Consider the following 22,970-nt stretch of genomic DNA (forward strand, 5'->3'; position numbering starts at 1 on the left):
GGTGATGATACTGTCTACTATAATAGTCACTGTGCCAGAATCATTTACAGAATCTTCACACCTTCCCTCACTCGGTGTGGTTATAAAAATTGTGAATATCTGGTTCCCCCCAAAATTGATTATGATGGTATATTGTAATATGTAATAAGGTATATTGTCCATACGCTTCCGAGGAGATACATGCCTGCCTTGGTCACCACCACATGCCAACACCTCGCAAGGCTGACATTCAGTAACAGTGAGTTGGAAGGAAGGGGAGAGATGGTGGGTGGGTGGATGACTGGCTGACCGGGGGACGACAAATGATGGGTGGATGGAGGGAAGGACTGTCAACGGATGGATGATGAAGAATGGCCTGGTAGATGGAGAAATAAGAAGAACAACAGTAAGAAGAAAGGAATGAAGAGTGAAAGAGAAGGGTGAAAAGCAAATGATAAGGTTCTTCAGCGATGGGACTTGATACCTGGGAAGAGAGAGGACCGCTGAAGAAATCTGCAATTTCACAAAATAGCCACTTCACGAGCCCCAGGAATAAATGATGCCTTTTACTTACGGAAAAAAAAGTCTACATCCCTGGATGGTACATGTGAATGTTCTCATGGATAAAAAGAAACATAATGTGATAAATTGGAAAGGGTTCTGGGTTGAGAGCCAAGACACTGAGTAGAGATTTTCTTTTCTTTTCTCTTCCTTCCTTCCTTCCTTCCTTCCTTCCTTCCTTCCTTCCTTCCTTCCTTCCTTCCTTCCTTCCTTCCTTCCTTCCTTCCTTCCTTCCTCTTTCTTTTCTTTCTTTCTTTCCTCCTTTCTCCCCTTCCTTCCTTCCTTCCTTCCTTCCTTCCTTCCTTCCTTCCTTCCTTCCTTCCTTCCTTCCTTCCTTCCTTCCTTCCTTCCTTCCTTCCTTCCTTCCTTCCTTCCTTCCAGGAAAAGTAAAAAATACACCTTCTGAGTCAGTCACCCCAGCACCTCCAGGCCTTGTTCAATCATTGTAGGAATGGCTTTGTTTACTTTCACAGAACTACACACACAATTCAGTAAGTTCCTCAGAGGTCAGCTGTCGCCCCCGGGCCTCCACACCCCTCAGCCCCAGCACACATCGCTTTCTGCTCGACAACTAGCTCCGGTAGGCCAGATGCCCCTTGAAAACAGGCCTAGGTCTTGCTCTCATTTTTGTTCCAAATGAAACGTGAGTCTGCTACTAAGACTACGATATATCTAAGCATCAAGAAGTTGCTCTTAGATCCCGTGCGGGAAGGGAGATTCGTGCTGAAAGTGGGCTAGTGACTGAACATGATGGCCACTCAATATCCCTATTGCAAACCACAACACCCAAAAGGAGAGAGAGAGAACAAATTGGAATGCCCCGCCACAGAGGCGGGGTGGGGTGGGGGGATCGGATTGGGGGGTGGGAGGGATACTGGGTTCATTGGTGGTGGAGAATGGACAGTGGTGGAGGGATGGGCTCTCGAACATTGCATGAGGGAAACACAAGCATGAAAATATGTTAATCTGTAACTGTGACTCACTAATTAAAAAAAAAAAAGAAAAAGAAGTCGCTCTTATTGTATAACTGAGACTTTGTAAAAGTCTGAAAGCTTTGTAACTTTCCACATGGTGATTCAATTAAAAAAAATAAATTAAAAAAAAAAAAAAGAAGTCGCTCCTATTGAAGGCTGTCTGTCCCATGGCAGAGCCACCAGAAATGCCTCGAGGCCCTGAAATGGGGTCAGTCGTGAGGGGCTGAAGGAGCTGCAGATGGTTCTCGCTCTGCCTGTTGGCCCCATGCCACGGAGGCGACTCTACAGCCAGACACACAACCCTCTGCTAGGGGGTCAGCCGAGGTGGGGTCAGGGCACACCAGGGGAGGGGCCGGTTTCGGGGCCATAGAGTCACAGGTGCCCTTCCCACGTGGCTTTGGAGCCTGTTGCCACTGGTGGCAGGATCCCTCCTGAGGGAACAGGAACAGAGTTTCTATGTCAGAGTGTAAAAATAGCCAGCCGAGAGCCCCGGAAAGTCTCTGGTCCCGGGAGCCTCTTGGGCCAGAAGCCAGACGTGGCATGGAAGCCGGCACCCAGCTGTGAAGCCAAGTCCCGCGCCTCCCAGCCACCTGGGCACAAGTGCCACCGGTCGGCCTCTGTTCTCGGGGGACCCCTCTGCTCCCACGGGGGCCGGTGTCCCAGGCCAGCTGGCTTATCAGCCTCTCCCAGGGCTCTGCCTGCAGGAACCCAAGGGTCAAATAAGCAGAAATTAGCATCGAGAGGCAGCTGGAAATTTCCTCTCCTGCCCAGGAGGCCACAGCAGACAGAGGGAGAGGAAACTCTCAGCGGGCGGGCTGCAGCCTGGAGCTCAAAGGCAGTTGCCTCTCTGACGCTGGGTCCAGACTCACTCCTCCCACTGAGAGCTCTCTTCCCTCTAGGCCAGCCTTGGCTTTGGACCTGAGGTGCAAGGGCATCAGCTAGACCAGAGTACCTTCTGCAGGCACTTGCTGGAACTCTGCCTGGCTGCCAATGCTTCTAACTCAGTAGGTCTGGAGTAGGGTCTGAGAATTTGTATTTCTTTCTTTCATTCATTCATTCATTCATTCATTCATTCATTCATTCATTCATTCATTTTTGTGAGTGTGTGTGTGTGGGGATCCAGGGCCTCAGCATCCAAGGCATGTGTTCTCTCACTAAGCTACATCCCAACCTAAGAACCTGAATTTTTTTTCTTATTTACTTTGGTTCTAGGGCCACATCTGGTAGTACTCAGGGAGTAAGCCTGGCTCTGTGCTCAGGGATCACTCCTGACAGGACTCAGGAGGACCATATGGGGTGTCGGGGATCGAGCCCGTTTAGCTGTGAGCAAGGCAAGCACTCTATTTGCTATATTACTGCTCTGGCCTCAAGACTCTGCTGTTGCAGGGGCTGGAGCAATATCACAGCGGGTAGGGCGTTTGCCTTGCTCGCGGCCGACCCGGGTTCAATTCCCAGCATCCCATATGGTCCCCTGAGCACCGCCAGGAGTAATTCCTGAGTGCAGAGCCAGGAGTAACCCCTGTGCATCGCCAGGTGTGACCCCAAAAGAAAAAAATAAAAGAATCTGCTATTGATCTGGAGGCCGCATTTGTACCTCTCCCCCTTCCCTCACTCCCCTCCCCCTTATCGTTTCTTTTAGTTTGGGGCTATATCTGGCTGTGCTCAGGAGCTGCTTCCAGCTCAGTGTCCTGGGGTCATGCAGTGCCGAGGACAGAAGCTGGGCCACGGGGAGCAAGTCCTCTGCCCTTGGCGCCCTCGCCCAGCCGCACAGGGTTCCTGTTTTGAAGACCAGGCGTAGGGACGGAAGGGGTAGCCCTCCTCCTTTCTTGAACACCATCTGGCTGCGAGCACCACAGAACTCAAGGTGTGACTGTGTTCAACCATTCATTCACGCACCCAAATGCTCCTTTACCTTTCGCATTAGTTAGGCTGCTGCTAACTGCCGAGAACCATCTACAGACAGTCATGAAAAAGAAAGGCGAACTAGGTGACTGATAAAAATTGTCTGGCATGGAGGTTGGGCTACCTGGATGGGAGGGTCTGGAAGAGTCCCTGAAAAATAACATCTCCCCTAAATTAGAAGAGGTCAGGGAGAGAAGGACAAGAGAGTGACAGAGCAGCTTCCCAGCCACATAAGCCACAGGAAGAGGGAAAAAGAGGGCCGGAAAGAGTGTGACGTGTCCTCACGCCCAGACCAAAGTCATGCTTGTGAAGAGTGGGTGGCACAGAGAGCACCCAGAGGAACACCCCAATAGGGGTGATGGCTGTTCTGCTTTCTGCATCGGCGAGAAGGCAGCTCAAGGGCCCCTGAGCTTGAGGAAGAGACTATGCTTCTAGGAAAAGGCTCAGTTGTGGCTGTTATGGGCTTTCTGGACCATCTTCATCCTCAACAAAGCCAGATGCTGTCAGCTGAAAGAAAGGAACAGAGCCGTTTCTACAACTTCCTGTCGGGTCCCGACGGTCTGTGCTTCCTTAACGTCTTCCTTCTCCCTATCTCATGAGCTGAGGGAGAAGGCAGCTGGAGTAGAGAAGGGGCCATTATGACAATGATGGTTGGAGGAATGTTTGGGATGGGAAATGTGTGCTGAAAGCAGATGAAGGACCAAACGTGATAACCTCTCAGCATCTGCATTGCAAACCATAATGCCCAAAAGGAGAGAGAGAGTATGGGGGAAACTGTCTGCCAGGAGGCATGGCGAGGGTGGGAAAGGGGGGTGCATACTGGGGACATCAGTGGTGGAGAATGTGTTCTGGTGGAGGGATGGTTGCTTGATCATTGAATGACTGAAACTCAAACATGAAAGCTTGTGATTGTGTCTCACGGTGATTCAATTAAAAAAAAGCTGCATAGAATTAAAATAAACAAACTCTCTCTGCTGACTTAGTCCTTGGCTTGTTTCCGCACAGTCGGAATAGAAGACACGGGATCTCATCCCCACCAGAGTCCACCGCCAGCTCTGGGAGGCCAGAGCAGGGAGCCAGGCAGCACAGGAGAAGCTGCTGAGAAAGTGCTAGAGAATTGCTCTCCCAGGAACCGACCAAACCAAACCAACCAACCAGCCACACCTGTGGTCCCAAGCCAGGGCTCTGAGTATCCTCACCAGCTGGCGCTCAGGTGGGCGGTTGGCGTTACCAGTTCTATTTCTTGACTTTTTTTTGTTGTTGTTGTTGTTTTGTTTTGCTTGTTTGTCCTTTGAGCCACAGCCCAGGATTTAGCTTTATCTGCGTGACAGAACTGAGACGCTCTGTCACAGCTCTTGAAAAAAAATCACACAGCATCTTCAGTGGTGCTTTCTTGGGATAGCTGTTCTCCTTTAACAGTTGTGATAAAACTCTTAACAGTTTTGAGAGTGTTAATTTCCTGAAACTTTCTCCCCCCCACAATTTTCTTTCAAAAAAAACTGGTAAGATTGTCTTTTTTTTTTAGGGTTGCTTGAACTCAAGTGCTATTCCCAGCAGATTCCCCCCCCCCACCCCCGGCACCATTAATATTCCAAGAATTCACTATTTTGACGGCCCTTAAATTTGGGCCCTGTAACACTACATGCTTTGTGTATTTTTAATCAAGCATTCTGGCATCAGATCAAGCACGTTTAAAATTAAGCTCCTTGGAGACATAGTCCTCACATATTTACCAGATTTACTTCAGGGACCTCACGCCAACGGAGTCTGCGGTCAGCCACAGCCTGGATTTTAGGTCTCTTCCTCCCTCATGGGAGACCCATGTGACCTGGACACAAAAAAGGGCCAATATCCAAGGGGCCTCTCTGTTCTCTGCACCACAGAAGGGTGGAGGGGCAAGGTGGCCAGCACAGGAGTGGGCAGCGAGCAATCACTCAGTAAATGTTTTATATAAATATATATATATATATATATATCTCACCTGTCGTCCCATTGTTCATTGGTTTGCTAGAGCAGGCGCCAGTAACATCTCCATTTGTCCCTGTCATGTGCTAGTGTAGCCCAATGGCATCTGCTCACTCCAGGAACACGAAGAGCATCAAAATGTTTTAGCAGCCTCTCCTTACTCGTCCTTCCCAATGCTGCCATATTAGGGGCTCTTTCAGGGTCAGGGGAATGAGACCCATATTGTTACTGTTTTTGGCATATTGAATACGCTACGGGTAGCTTGCCGGGCTCTGCCGTACGGGCGAGATACTCTCGGTAGCTTGCCGGAGAGGGACGGAGAGGGATGGAGGTTCCAGGAGATTCTGCATCACTCTCTTCCGGGAGCTTTGTTTTACAGTCTCTGGATCTTGGCCATTGATGAGAGATTACATGTATGTTATACATATATTCCCAAGAGGTGCTCAGGAAAAATTCCCAAGGCCCTTCCCAGAGCTGGTGGCTCAGTGCTAATGAGGCCCAAGAAGGCTGCTCAGGACTGTGGTGAGGGTCACCCAGATGTGCTCAGAACCTCCAGGCCCACAATCAGTGGTTTGGAGGAAACTCCTGATGGTGGGGATCAATCCAGGGCTAGCTGCAGGCTAGGCAGGCACCTTAACTCCTGTAATTTTAACATTTTAATGAAGCTTCCGAAGCTGTTAACTGTAAGCATTCAAGGGCGTGCGCACGCGAGAGAGAGAGAGAGAGAGAGAGAGAGAGAGAGAGAGAGAGAGAGAGAGAGAGAGAGATAGACAGACAGACAGACAGACAGACAGAGACAGAGACAGAGACAGAGAGAGAGTACAGGGCTTCAGGTGCTGGACTTTCCTGTGGCTGACCTGAGTTTAATCTACCCGGCACTAAATGTGGTTTCCGGAGCACTACTAGGAGTGAATGCTGAGCTCACATCCAGGAGTAAGTCCTGAGGACCACTGGGTATGGCCCAAATTTTACCCTTCCCGCCATGCATTTTCAAACTAATTTTTTTAATATATTTTTTTATTTTATTATATTGAATCACCGTGAGAAAAAGAAAAAAAAATACAAAGCTTTCAGGTTTAAGTCTCAGTCATACAATGACTGAACCCTCATCCCTTCACCAGTGCACATGTTCCACTACCAAGAACCCCAATATACCCCCCTCCCACCCAGCCCCCACCTAAGTAGCTAATGATCTTCACTCTATTCTCTCTATACTTTGAATATATTCAATATTACAATAGAGAACTCACTATTACTGTTTGGAATTTTCCCCAACAATCAGGCCTGCTGAAAAGGCATCATTTAATAATTTCTTTTCATTGCTGAGACTGAAGATTCTATGAGCTCGCACGGCCTCGACAGCAGCCGCGTGGTTTTGGATTTCTGATATTTTAGTTCAGTTCACAGTCCAGATGCATTTCTGTAAGAAGCCGCTCTGGGTGCCAAAATGGGTTAGGAGACCTCCTGGATCATGCATGGTCTGTACGAGCAGAGGGTCTGTTTCGCGAGCAGCAGCTCCGGATCTTATCTGGGCCAAGGGCGCGCCCCCATCCCGTGATCGCCTATGAGTCACAGCATTGCAAAGTTCCTCCCTCTGGGTGCAAGTCTTAGGGGGAGGCTCTCGCCACGTGGATGATGCCGCCACTGCCATTTTCCGTGCAGAAAAACAGGGTGGAAAGGGAAAAATCTCTCCCCGGGTGGCACATAGTCGTTCTTATTAATTTTGAAAGGAGATATTAAAATCATAACACAATATGAGATCTAACCTAAGAAGACTCTTTCCTTTTATTATGTGCACAGGTAGAATGATCATTCAGGACCTCTACTAATAAAACACAAACTTAATGGTCTCATTCCAGACTGCCCCCTCAAAAAAAAAAAACCCCAAATTGAAAATGTTAACTTATGGGGTGGGCAGATAGTACGGAGATTAAGGCGCAGTCTAGAATATGGCTAATTCATATACCAGTGCCAGGGTCACTGCTGAGCACAGAGCCAGGAATGGCGCCCTGGCACTTCCGGGTGTGGGCCAAATGCACACCCTACACTCCTCAAATAAGCAGAAACTTAAGCCAGGGGTTGTTGCTGGGTGGAAGAGCACACACTTCACTTGTTAAAAGCTGTGAGTTCAATGCCTAGAATCAAAAAAATTTAAATATGAGCATTTAAAACTTGAGTAGGGCTGGGGAGACAGTACAGCAGAGGAGCTTGCTTTGTTCAAGGTGGCCTGGGCTCAGTCCCCAGCACCATATCCGGTGCCAGGCCCTGCCAGGAGCGATTCCTTAGCACAGAGCCAGGAGGAAGCACTAACAGGACCAAGACCAAAACCCAACCCAAATCAACATACACATAGATGTGCCATGGAGCCACACTCGGCTTGTCTATGAAGCGCTGGGGAAACTCACACTGAAACCAACAAATCTCCAAACCCCAAAAGTGAACTATGGAGCAAGGACGCCAGTGAACAGACTCTGGAAATCAGCCTTCCTGGGACACTCTTCAAGTTCCTTGCATGTGTAAACCGCAAGGCTCGTTCCTCTTTCCTCAGGCCTCTCCACTCCTCTACCGATTAGCAATACATCCTGTTCAGTTCCATGCAGGATAATATAGAGCTGGCAGGAAAATCAACAAATCAGAGACCATATCCTTGGCTCTCAACGTCTGAGTATTTAATGCCCACCCTTAAACACAGTGTCGAGAAGATCTATGACGGTATGGAAATTAAGCAAAGGGCAACGGCACCGCATCATTCAGAGCGCACCCGGCCGCCATATCCCTCGCCAGTCCAACCCGACGGCCCTTTTCAGACTGAGCAGCTGAAGAAAAATAGACCAAATACAAGCCCAGGAGGCAGTCTTTCTTTAGCGTCCATACAATTAGACAGACAGAATTATTCCTGGCCCCACACTCTTTTAAGGTGGACAGGTTGGAAAGTATATCAAATGGAGCCAATTTTCTTTTCCATTATTTTGGTGGTGTCTTCATTACACTGCTCTCTTTACAGCTGTGGTCCTGCTCGGTCTGGCACGCAATCTCACTGATGGTGAGGGGAAGCTATGCTGAGGTTGCCCTGATCATCTTCAAGGTCATTAATATCTCAATGCTGGCATGCTGGGGCCTGACTTCCAATCTCTTCTAAATAACAGGGCTAAGAACAATGACTGAGAATCTATGAAGTAGATTCGTTACTTGATGACACACCGTGCCCTCACAGGCCGATGAGGATGTTATCCTCTCTAAAACCAAAATCAACATCTAGGAACACGAAGAGCGAATGTTCCATGAACCAAAATATAAATCTTTTGTTTCTGATCCAAGAACAATTGCATGAACTTCTAGAATGTTACTGAATGTTCACAGTGGAATGAGACTTAACACCATCTCATCTGAACCCACAAGAGCTATTATTCCATGTGAGGGATGAAGAAACGGGTTCCAGCAGCGTTAAAACATGTGATCCAGATTAGCAAACCATTTATCACTGGGAAGAAACCTCAGAGTATTTCTGTTGGAACCTGTTCTTTTATTAAGTGTATTTTAAAAATCAAATCACTGTGAGATACATAGTTACAAAGTTAATCATGACTGGATTTCAGTCATATAATGTATAAAGTGTATTTTAATTAATTAGTTAATTAATTTTTTGGTTGTTGTTAATTCATTCGTTTAATGCATGAAATTCCAGACTCAGCATCTGGGAAAGAAATAACTTCTTAAGGAACATCATTGCATTCTCATACAATTCCAAACCTACAGCCATCGAAATTTTTTAGAGTGGAATTAAGAAATTAAGACACCTGACTTCCAACCTCTCTAACACTCTAAGAAGGCCAAATGCACTAGCTATTGCACTACAGGTCCACTTCTTACACCCTAAAACAGTATACTGTTGGAACATAACTTCATTGGTTATTACTCACTCACTCACTGCAATCCAAACATTTTAACTTCATCTTGAACTCTTGTCAAAAAAAAATTACTGAGTGTAGATAGATATCAATGTATTGGGCCTGATCTTTCACAAACCTCAAGAAGTCTTGAGCTCAGAGAGACAGGAAGCAAGTGTTTGCCTCGCCCATAGCTGCCCTAGGTTCCATTCCCAACACCGCATATGGTCCTCTGTGTCCTGCCAGGAGTGTTCCGAGTACAGAGTAAGGAATAAACCCTGAGTACTGATGGGCGTGCACCCCCCCAAAACCAAAGCAGTTTAGTAAATACAACCAAGCACAAACAATATCTTCAGCCAAGACTTTTCCAATCTTGATGCAAGATTCAAGACTTTTAAATATCTGTTCCTGAAAGGTTAAGAATCTGCCCAGTAGAAAACACAATGGCAAAACCAACAAGCTGCTTCAGACTTGTATAAAGGCTTGTTTCTTCCTTTCTAACAAGGAAAGGGCAGTATGCAGAACTCTCGAGTGCGTTCAGAGATGCCAAGGACTCAGACAGAGAACAGGCAGGGGTATTTATGGATCCCATCTGCCAGAGACGTATGTGTGGAAAGTATCTTCTTTTTTCAACACTTCTCAAAACAGAATTTAGCTGAAGAAATTATTAGGTAATTGAGCCAAAATCCAGGAAGGGACAAGTAAATAGAAATATGATGCCAAAATGTACCAACAATAAATTCACGTTCTCGGTTTTGGATTTCTGTTCTATAAGGATTTGGGTAAGGAACTATTTGGTGTTTAAGGACTAGGTCCCCGCGAGTAAAAAGTTCAGAAAAAGTATCAAGGAGAGATGCTTTTACTCACCAATTAGATCTAAGTTCTATGTAGCTAAGAGCAGGCTTGTTCCTCTTTTTTATTTAATTAGCAAAAGTTATACTCCATTTGTGTCCAACAGATAGTGTGTAAATTTTTCGGTGTGGTGTGCTCAGAGCAGGGGGTCTAAATAACTGACTCTTGTTTATTATACACCACACGAAGAATTGAGGGTTCAATGATAAAGGTCACAAACCTTGTGGTTTTCCTAGGAACAATACCCTACAGATAGGAAAGGAATAAAGTAAGTACATTTTACTGAATGGAAGTGAAAGTAATTGGGGATGGCTCCCTGGTACCTCATTCTCTAAGACTATAGACAGTGCCTCGATAATACCTGTAGGAATGAGTATTCATCCTTTTAATGGGGAAAGAAGGGGAGGGAGGGAATGTGGGGAGGGTGGTACCTACTGCCCAGAACCCCCAGCCTGCTGAGCCTGGGCTGAGATCACTTTGATGCCTGCAAAGGAACTATAATCGGTATTGCTGGCCTCCTGTCCCACATATGCAAGTGCACTGAGAAACTACTGGCCCCGAAAATCCAGCAAATATTCCAAAGTGCCAAAATTATTTTCCTACTCCAAAAGTGCTTCTCCAAGTGTTAAAGAGTTCTTATCTGTAGGGATCCAAATGCACTACACTACAGAAATAGCTTTTTTGTTTTCTTTTTATTTGGAGGGGGGTAAGAAGAGGGGCACACATGGTGGTGCTCAGGGCTTCCTCCTGACTCTTTGTTGAAGGGACACTTCAGGAAATGCTCAGGGCACCGCATGGGATGGTAGGGATTCTAACTGGGGTTAGCCTCATGCAAGAAAAGCAACTTAATTTCTGTATTATCTCTCCGTGCAGGAATAGTTTATTTATTTACTTATATTTTCCTCATTTTAAAATCGTAGACTCAAACACACAACTTCTTTGTTCTGGGTTAGTTACAATTTCCTCCTTTCCCTCTAGATCTGTTGGTTGCATCCATCTCTTAAGTGATGGTCTCCCTGTTCTTGGATTCTGGTATGAGCTAGGCATTGGCCTCTTCAGCCTCTCCCATTACCTTCTTTATGAAAGAAATGGTTATGACTGAAAAGCTTTGGATTCCCCCTTTCATAGCAATCTGGACTCATATCTCAACCTCCATTACCTAATTCTTACGAGCACAGCCTGGCTATCCCGAACACATTAGGCAAATAGTCCAACTAGCCTACTCCAATCAAAACACTCCCCAAACTCACCAAAATGACAGTGAATACAAGAATCTGAACAAGCCTAATGCAAAAGAACACATCCCCTGAAGCTGCACTAGATGCCTTACATACGGCACAGTGGAGCACCAAAGAGGAAGTTGGTATTCTTAAAGGGAGGAAAAGGAGACCACCATCGACCGAGCTCATCCAGAATCCTCCCTCAAAGCAAGAGGGAGATACTGATAGTGAACTGGAGGAATCCACCTCCATGCTACTACAGCCATATGGGGAAACAGCACAGATCCCCACCACGAGGAGAGGATGAAGAGCCCAGAAGCCTCAATAGGGAATACCCACGTTACAATCTCTCTGATAAAGAATTCAGAGATAAAATGTTGAGGGTCTTCAATGAACTCAAAGAAACAGTGAAATGGACATCCAGTAAATTAAACAAGAATATGAGAGCAGAAATAAGAAAGCTACAAACAGAAGTGTAACTAATAAAGAATTTGGTAGATGAAATTATAAAATCAGTGTGTGCCCTCAACAGTAGAAAGCCAACAGCCGAAGACAGAATCAGTGAGCTTGAAGATGAGCTGCAGAAAGCACACAGGCAACAACAAACAATGGACAAAGACCTCAAAATAGTTCAAAGGCGAATCAGAGACTTAGGGGATGAACTCAAGAGGAACAATATAAGAAGCATTGGAGTACAAGAAGGACAGTGAGGCAAGTGAAGTAGCAACAGTTAAAGACATTAGTGCTGAGAAGTTCCCAGAGCTGGAGAATGCAGACATCCAGATCCAAGAAGCCCGAAGGATACCAGCTAAAAAAGACCCTAACAAAAAGACTCCAAGACATATCATAATAAGAATGATGAATACCACAGATAGAGACACAAAACCGAAAGCAGCAAGGTCAAAGAAGGAAATCATACACAGGAGCATCCCTTAGATTTACAGCAAACTTATCAGAGGATACTATCCAAGCCCGAAGAGAGTGGTGGGATACAGTGAAAAAACTCAATGAAATGAACACCTCACCAAGGATACTTTATCTGGCTAGACTCTCAGAGTCAAAGAAACAATACATTATTTAATGGATAAACAACAGCTCAGGAACTTCATAGGCTCAAAATCAACCTTAAAAGACTGAAGGGGCTACTGTAAGACAAGACAAACCCCACAAGCACAATAAACCTCTACGGAAAGATGGCACAAACCCCATGACAATAATCTCTCTCAATGTCAATGGTCTACATGAGCCAATGAAGAGATACAGAGTGGCAAAATGGATAGAAAAACTGAATCCAACAATCTGTTGCCTGCACACATCTGAACAGTCAGAGCAAACACAGATTCAAAGTCAAAGGATGTAAAACAATTCTTCAAGCAAACAACTCCCTTAAAAAAAAAGCTGGGGTGGCCATACTAGTATCCAGCAACATAGATTTCAGGCTAAAAAAGATAAGAAGGGAGAACGAAGGCCAATTTTGAATAATCAAGGGACATGTACATCAGGAAGAGATCACATTCCTAAACATATATGCACCAAATAAAGGTCCAGCAAAATGCTTAAAACAACTGCTAATAGATTTCAAGGAAGTAAGAAGTACTCAGTAAGGAAGTACTGGCTCTGAAGGAAGAAATGGAAGAGAGAAGGCTAACAGATGCATATAGGGCTTTTCAACCTCCCCCCCCAAAAAAAAAACTGAATACACATTCTTTTCCAGTGCACATAGAACATTTTCCAAGACAGACCATATGCCAGGCCACAAAACATACCTCAACAGAATCAAGAAGATAGAAATTTTTGTCAACTATCTTTTCAGACCATGATGCACTTAAGATAGAAGTTAATCACACACAGAAATGGAGAACCAAACACCTAGAAATTAAACAGCTCAATGTTGAACAACCAGTGGGCTAGAAAGAAAATCAAGGAAAAAATTAAAAGATTCCTAGAAACAAATGAGAATGAAGACATGAGCTACCAGAACTTGTGGGACACAGCTAAAGCAGTGTCAAGGGGAAAATTTATAGCTCTGCAAGCATTTCTCAGGAGGAAAGAAACCGCTTAAGATCTTAGAAAATGACCAACAACAAAAGGAGCCCATACCAGGCAAGAGGAAAGAAATAATAAAACTTAGAGCAGAAATCAATGAGCTGGATTCCCCCCCCCCCAAAAAAAAAAACAATCCAAAAGATCAATGAAATCAAGAGCTGGTTCTTTGAAAAAAATAAACATGATTGATAAACCAATAGAAAAGCTTTGGAGAGAAGACTACTCATCCTATAGAAGTGAGTCTTAGATTTTACAATACAACTTTGAAACAAATGAATCGGATGAATCAGATGTCGGATCAAAGATTTCCAGGTTGCAACTCCATGGAGGTCACATATGCTTGCTTCCGTCTTGGTAGAAACAAGCTTTATGTGTTCCTACCAGCATCGGAAATGTGCTGAAAGGAAAGAATGGAGAACAGTTTCCCTCTTTCCCTAGAAAATATTACTGTGGCAAGTATCTACCCAAAAAGCCTGCTGGATGAAAGAGCAAAGTTTTGTTATTGTTCTCTATTCCTTTTGGAGAAACAAACCAAATAAATTACTTTTAAAGCAAGAACATATTTCCAGTGAGGATTTTCCAATGTTTTATCTTTAAGAGTAATTATCTTTTTCTTTCCATGTTCTGATTTGATGAAAATCTATGTATAGACATATATGTATGCATATACGCACATATATACACACAATTTAAATGCTGCATTAAACAGTGGACAATACCATATAAACACATATTTATCCATATATTTTGTTATCCATCCAAAAAGTAAAGAAATCCTCCCTCCCCACCACCCCACCAATACAGGTAAAAAAAAATGTATCTGACAGTCCAGCAGTACTAAGTGTGGATCCCACATGATACTTTCATATTAGGCGGCAGATGGAGGGTACTTCCTATAGGATTATTCACTGTTGAGGAAATAAAAGCTCATTCTTTGGTGGGAAAAGGTAAATTATAAGCTGAATGTGCATCATTGAGCACCATAAGGTGAGGCAGGAAGAGAGCATTGCATTAGAAACACACACAGCTGAGTGGGTTGATCTGGAAATCAGTACCGAGTGGGAAAACCCTTCAGTAAATTAAGAACACAAACAATACAGCAAGGTACACCTCAAGTATACTTTTGTCCGTTTAAAAATAATTCTAAGTACCAAGGTTTGCAAACCTTGGTACTTAGGATCAAGTATAACTTGAACACCAAGTTATCCAACATATACAATGGGATGGTTAGAATGAGTAAGTCAATAAATGAGTGATAGAACAGGAGGGCATAAGAAAGTACACAAGAGAGAGAGATTCTGCATAGTCCGGTTGCAATTCACCATCAAGAATTGTGCCATATAATTAACAACTTGCAACTGAGGTCCCAAACAAGCTGTTGCTTTTTCAACAAATCATGAATATGTCAGTGACTTGGGATCATTGCCTTGTGTTTTACCAGAGAGAAGGGATTGGATTATTTCAACGTTCAAGCAAGAAAGTGATCTGAGCTTTAGCTTCTTGTCTTGCAGCTTTCAGACTGGTTCTCAAATTCCTTTGCGTTTTAGTGACTAGGGGGGTAGTGGGGGTTCCTAGAAAAGAAACTGTAGGGACAGTTTCTGTAGTGTGGGCTCTTCTGAACCGTTGTGTGGGAATGGAGCTAGGAGGTGGTAGGCAATGAGCTAATTTAGTTGGTCATTTAAAATCTCACACGTCCAAAAAAGATTTCAGTCAAAACAGGTTAATAGGATGGCTTGGAGTAGGAGATAGTAAAAGATAAAAGGGTACTTCCAGCTAGACAAGTCTCTCTTCATCCCTTCGCCTATCCTAGACAGATGCTGGACAGCGTGAGTTCTCACTCATGGGCACTTGCACACCCTAGCAAGCCCAAGGGACAGGGAGTTGTTGGGGTATAGTCCGAGAGGTCCGGTGACAAGTGACAGAGCAACAGACCACAGCAAGGGGATGCAGGCTATAAGGTTCAAGCTGCAAATTTCAGCTTAGAAATGAATACAACTGAACAGAGAACAGTATGGGGACAAGACCAGGCCATAGTACATCGGAAGCAAGCAGACAATGCATGGACAGGACCAAGACATTATAATCTGGACCAGGCATTGAGGGGAGGACGAGTGGCATCACACACTGATAATGGGAGAGGCCTGGACACCAGGGAGGGATCAGGACCCACCTACTGACCCTCTACAATAAACCTGAAGGGCGTCATCATCTGAAGTTTTATATGTAAATGTTTCACACAATACTCAAGAACCCGTGAATTTAAGAATAAATCCAAGTTTGCATATCATAACTACCAATAGATTGTCTTCTTTTCTTTTGTAGAAAACAGAGACTGACTGAGTCATCCCAGAATTCTCAACATGGTGGCTAGAGGACAAGACAGGATCTGTTTGACTCAAAGTAGGTTCCCTATTCCCTTCCCAACTCTCACTGTCACAGGAAAGTTAAAGCCTTTCCAGCATTCAATCTTGCGGTTGCCAGAATGAAGAGGACTCCTCTGTTTCAGCTCCATCAAGTGTGCATCAGTCCTGGGAAGACCACTTCCTGTGGCCCTCCCCCTGCAGAAGCCCCACCCCCCTTCTGTGAGTCACTGGAGGCTCTGTGTTTGGGTGCTCAATAAAACTTGTCTGTCACTTTATTTTTTCTATTTTGGGCCATGCACAGCAGTGCTCAGGACCTTACTCCTGGCTCTGCGCTTTGGGACACTCTCAGAGTACTCAGGAACCATCTGTGGGTCTGTGAATAGAACCTGGGTCAGCAGTGTGCAAGGCAGGGGCAGAGAGACAGTACAGTGGGCAGGGTGTTTGCCTTGCACATGTATAACCTAGGTTCAAAACCAGCACTTCATATAGTGCCCTGAACACTGCCAGGAGTAATTCCTGAGCACAGAGCTAGGTGTAAGCCCTGAGCATCACTGGGTATGGCACAAAAACAAAAAGAAGTAAAGAAAATAAAACCTAGCAGAGTTCCAGGCAAGCAACACATCCTCTGTGTGTCTCTCCAACCAAGATTTCTCTATCTTATTACCAAATTCCAGGTACATGGTCTTCACAGAAACCAAACGTGCATAATTCTTACACTGCAACAGTTACGAAGTATGGCAGAAGACATGGTGAATCAACAAAATTATGCCAAGGGCAAGTATTCACAGTAGGGATCTGGAATTTTTTAAACCACAAGACTTCTGCAACAAACTAAAACTAAATAAAATATGCAGAGGATCAGTTTTCTTACTTCCTGTGGCCAATGGCATTTGGTCGATGCTGTCTCTATGTTTCTACTTCTCTGAGGCACAGACAGTGTTAGCTATAGGACCTATTTTTCCTGTTCTCTTTTTGACATTGATAATTTTCATTAACAATAAAGGTACTAATGAAAAATCAACCAAAGTTAAGACATTATGTAGTGACTGAAGAGGCCCAGAATTCTGAAAAGTCCAAAACCTAGAACTGGGCCATCCAATAAGGTGGCTGTCAATCACATGGGACCACTGAGCATATAAAAACTGGATAAACTGAATGCAGATGTGTCATCATTAAAATACATGCTGAATTTGGAAATTTTAGTAAATAACAAGAACACAAGTTCTTTAAAAGCATTTTTATATGTTGAAATAATACATAAAATTCTTCAAAAATCAATTTCCACTATGTATTTGTACTGATTACATGTAGCATTAGGATAATTACGGTAACATTTGGGGCTCACATTGCCTCTCTAATGGATGACACTGTTCTAGAGTGTTCCAATAAACCACAGATTCAAGGAAGATTCTTTTCATAAAAGTTTATTTGGAGCCTCAACTTTGGGAGATCCTGAGAAATATAATGCAGAACATGAGTGGAAGGATTTAAAAGCAGCTCATGATTAAATATTAAAATGCAATGTCAGGAACAGTCATCAATTTTGAAGCACTCGGTACCTCCTATTACTCTTTTTTTAAGACCTCTAGAATTAGTTCTGCACTTCAGACACTCAAGACTAGTCCTTAAAACTAGGCTAAAGTGACAGCACAGCGGGTAGGGCATTTGCGGCCACATGGGTTTGATTCCCAGCATCCCATACAGTCCCCTGAGCACCGCCAGGAGTAATTCCTGAGTGCAGAGCCAGGAGCAACCCCTGTGCATCGCTGGATGTGACCCAAAAAGAAAAAAAAACACCAAGGCTAAAGGAAAAGAAAGTATCAATACATTGCATTCAAATGCTATGATTTGAAATAATCATAGGGAGGGAAGGAGATGAGATGTCGCAAACTGGATGAAAGGGGCCAACTGTATAGTAAAGAACAGAAATTTGACCTTTATAAATTTGAACATAATGTAGAATATACAGGTGTTGATTTTTAACACCGTATAACTGAAACCTACGTACTCTATTAAACCTGTTACATCAGCTATAAATCTGAAATAAGACAGAGTTGGAAAATTTGATATACATTATCAATATAGATGCAGAGATGTGTTTCTTAAAATATTCACTACTAGGAGAGGCTTTAAAAAAATCAAAACGAACAATTCAGAGATTGCTAGTCACTCATTCTCCCTCTTATACCCTCTCTGTTTCCTGTGGCCCTTTGTCACATGTGAATTAGTTTTCCTCCACTCTTTTGTATGGGCCAACTGGTACCCATTAAAAACTCTACGTACCTTGTGATTAGATTTTTGCTTTGTGTGTGTGTGTCTGTTTTGGTCACACCTGGTGATTTTCAGGAGTCACTCCTGGCTCTGTACTCGGGAGTTACTCCTGGCAGTGATTGGGGGGACCAAATGGGATGTCAGGGATCAAACCTGGGTCAGCATGTGCAAGATAAACGCCCTACCTACTGTACTATCTCTCTGGCCCCTATCTTTGCATTTTTATCTTTGCATCTTGAACACTGAGTGCAATTCTTGGCATGTAATGGATAATCCACTACCTACAAAATTAACAGTGGGAGAGGCTGGAGCAGACGATCTGAGCTATTTGAGCAGAGAGCAGAATTAGATGATTTTCTCAAGAATAAGAAAACAATGAAGAAGTCCCAAACACTCAGCAATGTTTTTTACATTTCTCTAGCAGCGGCCACAAGAACATCTGCCCAAACACTATTCAAGGGTCCGCACTGTTCTAAGACTACATGCATTGTTTCACTGACCCTTTACAAGAGCACTTGAAGTAGGGTGGCACTTGGCCCACATGAAACAAACAGACAGTGCGGGGAGTGAGTAAGGAACTAACTCAGGGTCCCAGAGTCCCAGAGCTAGTTATGGCAGCCTAGACTCAGAGCACATGGGCCCCACACCAGAACCCCTGCTCTTAAGTACATACTGGCTAATGTGAAAACATACCAACGTCAGGAACTGAATCTAGTAAGACGGCGCCCTCATAGTCATGCTCTACTTTCCCACCTCAGTGAACCAGTAATACCGATCAATAATACAGACAACTGTTCCCGAAGCCTAAAGGAGAGCTTATCTTCCACTTACTCTTCCCCCACAAAGCCTACCCCACTATTCTGTTCACGTTTGCAGATAAGACGGAGTTTGCCTCCAGGGACCAGCCCAGGAGCAACTCATGCGGTTCCTTCTGGTGTCCACAGGTGTGCAGCCCACCCTTTCCTCTCTGCTTTCTTCCTCCCTACAGCCCTTTCCGGTGACCACACAGACAGGATGGCTGCTCTAAGGACCCGAGTCCTCCATCGTCCAAACTGCCCATGACACTTTCTCTGTTTGACTGGCCCTCAGGGTGACACCCCTAGCACCGCCTCAGCGTACACTCTTAAAAGTCTCCCCTGGACTCGACGGTATTTAACTGCAATTGTAAGCGCCCTGCTCACTGCACATGAACTGTATTTGAACTGGTCTTTTCTCAGATCATTTCAACCACTTCCCACTCCTCTTATGTCAGGGCCTTCAAAGTGCTGTTCAAAGACTCCCGCCCTTTTCGCTATCCGATCCTCTCATTGGCCCTTCCAATTGGGGTCACCTACTCATCACATGACAGAGATTTCTTGCAGCCCATGAACCCACTCCATGACGTTCCCTTACCTATACTCAGTCATTCAAGGGTTAGCTCCTCCATGAAACAGTTCTCATGAAGCATTTCAAACTCTAACCTGCTCCTCCCCCCTATGCTAACACCTCCTTTTAGAAAAGAATTATTTACTGCGATTTGCTTCGAGTTTCCAGTGTGAAATGCTCATCACAAAATGGCCCCGGCACTGAGGGGGAGAGCTAGATGGGAGGCAGGGGAGACTCTTCCTAGGCCTTTATGATCTCATTCGTGAGTTCAGAGTTTATTACAGCCGCCACATGCTACCAAGAGTCTTGTGCTGGGAATTCAGATGGCTGACAAATGTAATTATTGACAAGAGGGGAACAAAGGAGATGGAGTTTGTGTGCCTTAATGGAAAAATTATGTATCAAAACACATGTTCAAAAATTACATGTCAGTAGCAAAAGTGGAAATATCTAGTTGAATCAACCTATAATTACAAATTCTACATCCCTCTTTAATTTTGCTATCAGTGTAAATCAGTGATTAAAAACCTAGTCACTGGCCATTTGAAAGAGGGTCTTTCTCTAGGCTCCAGCTGTTGTCATGACAACCTGACTTCCAGCTGTAGCTCCCTGAAAAGCTTATGTTTAAAGGGAGTGCATGAGGATCAATCAGGTTAAATAAAGAATACATTGACCAATTTTAACTTTAAGGAAACATGTTTCAACCCAAGGTTATCCAATGTAATCTCTTTAAATCCTCTTAAGTAATTGAGCCAGGTTGAGATTTTTTTTTTTAAACAATGAAACTGTGTTAAGTTTCTATATTCTCTCCATATAATGGAAACATATATGCGGCACATCATCCTGTAAATCGGTGAGGGTTTTTTTCTAAACATATTCTGTCTGATACTGACGGGTACCACCCTAAATCTCCCAAGTCTGAGGGAGACGACTTTCTATTAACACTGCCACCTCTTTTGTGTGTATTTAGAAAAGGCATAGCAACTAACTTGGGGGTAACCAGCCTGAGGTTTTCCTTGTCTATTTTTAAGACTGCAGATGGCTCTCTATAGCCACCTTTCTCCGGCAATAGTCTCACCAATAGGGCTAGTGGCCCCACACCATGACCTGGATTCAGCGACTGTCAGCAGGTTTCGAGTCCGGAGATACTTAGAAACGTGTACATGTCAGATTCTCGCAGTAACTAGGGGACACCATCATCATCATCATCGGTGGGGAAGGTAAGGGAGGCTGTTCCGCCAGCAAGTGAGACATGATCGCAGGATCATTAACAAGGTTTCCTGGTTCCCCTAAGACTCTTGGGTTTAAGTACAAAAACACCAGCAGTCTGCGAATCCTTCCTTGTCCCCTATCCCAGGCAAATGGTCAGCTAACGGGCAGAACAAACGAGAGATGGCCTCTGCCCTTTCTAGGAGAGTGTCTTCTCAGGAGACAGATATTTGGGGACTTCTACCCCCCAAAGCTGACTCTGACATTTCTGTTGGTTCCCCAACTCATCAGCCACTTCTCTCTACATGTTCATATCTCAGAAGGAAAACATTCTTCCCACACACTTGGTGTTCTCCTGGCACAGGTGAACTCTCATGTCAGCCTCTGAAAGAATTATTCCTCCTTCTAGGCTAAGCTCTCTTTCATGCTTAGCAAACTCCTATCCATTGAGAACTAACCTACCCAGAGGAGCTGATAAGCATGGGAAAATAAAACTCTAAGGAGAAAAGAAAATATTTTATTCCTAGGATTCAAACTGCACATTTTATTGTTGTTGTTGTTGTTGTTGCTGTTTGGGGGCCACACCTGCTGGTGCCCAGGGGTTATTCCTGGCTCTGTGCTCAGGGACCACTCCTGGCAGTGCTTAGAAGACCATATGTGGTATCAGGATTCAAACCAGGATCAGCTGAATGCAAGGGAAGCACTCGAACCCTTGTTCTATCTCTCCAGTCCCTCACACTGCTTACTGAGAAACAACACAGTGAGATATCTACTATGCCTTCTCTTTTATTTCCTTTACTACTTTACAAGAAATTTCCTTCATTTTCTGGCTGGGAAGACGTGCTCACAAGTGTTAAAAAAAACCCACAAAATTCTCATTTCATTCAAATAAAGGATGTGGTGGTGGGGGGGGGGTAGGTCTCTCTAAGGATCATTTTGTACATTTAAAAATGCAGATACAGGAGAAACTTTCTGTGGGGAAATGGTGAAATCAGCTGCTTTCATTCTCTTCACACGGCCCCTAACTAAAGCTGTCAGACAATGTAGCTGCACGTGGATTCTGCAAAGCTTTTCCTGAATAAAAATTCCCTTATATGGTCACTAAAGGAACATTGATTTCTGTTTAGTAAGGGTACTCTAGAGATCGGAAGGAGTTCATACTCCTAATTTAATACCAGAAAATGTTCTAAGAACATCACATAAACTACGTCTGTTGATATGTTCAGTTCTTAATCTGACACCAGGTGGTAGATCTTTTGCTTAGATACTGAAATCAATGAAGGCATCCCTCCAGTGCTTGGTCCAGCTTTCAACTTGTGCCTCAGATGTGAAAAGACCAGAGTGTACAACAAATCCTTTAACATTCAAGCTTTCACTTCAGGGAAGATCTCTGGGGACCATGTTATGAAAACAGTGACCAAAGGAAAGGAAAATGGAGAGATAATACTCAGTTTCAGCCTTAGAGACTGAATAAAAAAGGCCTTAGCAAAACAAAACAAAAACACAAGCTCCCCAAATGTCTATTTAGTGTTATAAAATAGATTATAGCCAAGTTTTATTTTAGCATGTTTGCTTTGTAAAGGAGTCATTAAATCATCCTTTCTAAATGGAAAAAAACTAACATATTTAACTTGTCCAATTTTTATATTTTAAGTTACCTACTAACTTTCAGGACTGGAGCGATAGCACAGTGGGTAGGGCGTTTGCCTTGCACGTAGCCAACCCGGGTTCAATTCCTCCCTCCCTCTCGGAGAGCCCGGCAAGCTACCAAGAGTATCCCGCCCCCACAGCAGAGCCTGGCAAGCTACCCATGGCATATTTGATATGCCAAAAATAGTAACAACAAGTCTCACAATGGAGACGTTACTGGTGCCCACTTGAACAAATCGATGAACAACGGGATGGACGACAGCGCAGTGCAGTGCAGTGCAGTGCTACTAACTTTCAGAATCCCCTAAAAGAGTAAAATAAAGGGGTTTAAAACAGCATGTCCTGAAGTGGCAGATACCGCCCCTGGGGGGCGCCAGAATGAAGCGGGAGGGGAATAGTGACCGTGCTGTTAAGGAAGGGTAGTTTTTATTCTGAAAAGGTCAACCTCGTTAGCAAAGTTCTGGTTTAGAGTAAGTTGGTGAGGTAAAGACATTATTTGGGGACCTGATGGCATCTGAGGTCCTAAAACCCTTTATCTTCTTGAAAGAAAAGGACTAAACAACCTGTAAGCTTCCCCACTCGGACACCCCACTCCGGTCTCCTATGCTTCTTCCCTACCTGCCTTACCTTCCCAGAAGGAACTCACTTTCCAAAAAGTGCGCTTCCCTCCCGAAGGTGGGTGAGTCCCAAATCCTACCCGTCATGTTGAGTCGCATTTCCTTTCCT

General features: G+C 44.3%; 1 protein-coding gene and 1 non-coding gene across 7 annotated transcripts in view; one reads left to right on the top strand and one right to left on the bottom strand.

Moving 5' to 3' along the window:
* APBB2 (amyloid beta precursor protein binding family B member 2) overlaps positions 1-22,970 on the bottom strand; it is a 359,038-nt gene that overhangs the window by 101,470 nt on the left and 234,598 nt on the right. The window lies entirely within an intron of this gene.
* On the top strand, positions 10,248-10,374 carry LOC129405442 (small nucleolar RNA SNORA11). The gene has a single exon (XR_008630585.1). It is a non-coding gene; the product is annotated as a small nucleolar RNA SNORA11 (small nucleolar RNA).

The sequence above is a fragment of the Sorex araneus genome, chromosome 5 (genome assembly GCF_027595985.1).
Source record: "Sorex araneus isolate mSorAra2 chromosome 5, mSorAra2.pri, whole genome shotgun sequence".
NCBI classification, from domain to species: Eukaryota; Metazoa; Chordata; class Mammalia; order Eulipotyphla; family Soricidae; genus Sorex; species Sorex araneus.